Source organism: Ovis aries, chromosome 18, assembly GCF_016772045.2.
Source record: "Ovis aries strain OAR_USU_Benz2616 breed Rambouillet chromosome 18, ARS-UI_Ramb_v3.0, whole genome shotgun sequence".
Classification (NCBI taxonomy): domain Eukaryota; kingdom Metazoa; phylum Chordata; class Mammalia; order Artiodactyla; family Bovidae; genus Ovis; species Ovis aries.
Window position 1 is genome coordinate 38,467,935 of NC_056071.1, and position 1,135 is coordinate 38,469,069.

The following is a 1,135-nucleotide window of genomic DNA, read 5'->3' on the forward strand; positions in this document are numbered from 1 at the left end:
AAATCATTCCTCAAGCTATACATGTTAGGCTATGAAACAACACTGCCCTCCTCTCCCCTGCTGGAAGCTTAATCAGTTTCCAATTAATTATGAGAGTAATTTTCCTTTTTTCTTTCTTAGGATACCCCTTAAAGACAACTACCTTCCCTATCTCCTCTGAGACTTGCCATCCCACTCAAAGTGAGTCTGCAGACCAACAATACCAGTGTCACCTATAAGCTTATTATTATTATTATTAAAAATGCAATATCTCGGGCCCTAACCCAGACCTATTGAATCAGAATTTTAATAAACCTGAGAAAAACTGGAATAGGCCTTTCTATGACTCATAGGTTTCTTCTCTGCAAGAAAGTGGAGTCAAACCAGTGCCCAGCTATGCTGAATCAAAGACTGAGCAAAATAAATATGAGAGTTTGACTGTTTTGCTCATTATCAACATTAACAAAAAGGTTTATCCAAAGGCTACTCCTTCATGTTTAGGAAAGTAAACTGGATCCTTTGGAAAGCTGGATCCTTTGCACCCAGTGCTACACTCAATAGAATGGATGACTCACAAAAAGCATATTCAGGTACTTCCCTGGTGGTCCAGTGGCTATGACCCTGCACTCCCAATACAAGGGTCCCAGGTTCAATCCCTGGCCAGGGAACTAGATCCCAGATGCCACAACTAAGAGTTCACATGCCTGCAACTAAAGTTCCTGCGTGTTCCAACTGAGACTTGGTACTTTTACTTAATAAACAAATGAATCAGTAAATAAATAAATAAGTACATTCACCAAACATTCATCATCAAGAGCCATGGTGGGGTCACACTACCATTCAGATACATAATATTTCTAAATTCCTTTCAACTGTTCAATCACTTGTATATCTGTGGTATTACTTTAACATCACATATTTGAGTAGATATCATTATCATTTCTTCTTTCTTAATATATTGGAAAACTGAAACTTGAAGTTACTTTAGTGACTGCTCAAAGTCACCAGTTAGATAATGGTAAAGGTGAGGCTTCTTTTAAAAAACTACACTTTGTATACCTATGATTGTTGCTCAGTCGCTAAGTCATGTCTAACTCCTTGCAAGCCACTGACTGCAGCACTCCAGGCTTCTATGTCCTTCACCTATGATACCTGT

General features: G+C 38.6%; 1 non-coding gene across 1 annotated transcript; it reads left to right on the top strand.

The window, feature by feature from the left end:
• The first annotated feature begins 574 nt into the window (after positions 1-574).
• Positions 575-647, top strand: TRNAG-CCC (transfer RNA glycine (anticodon CCC)). The gene has a single exon. It is a non-coding gene; the product is annotated as a tRNA-Gly (tRNA).
• The last annotated feature ends 488 nt before the right edge of the window (positions 648-1,135 follow it).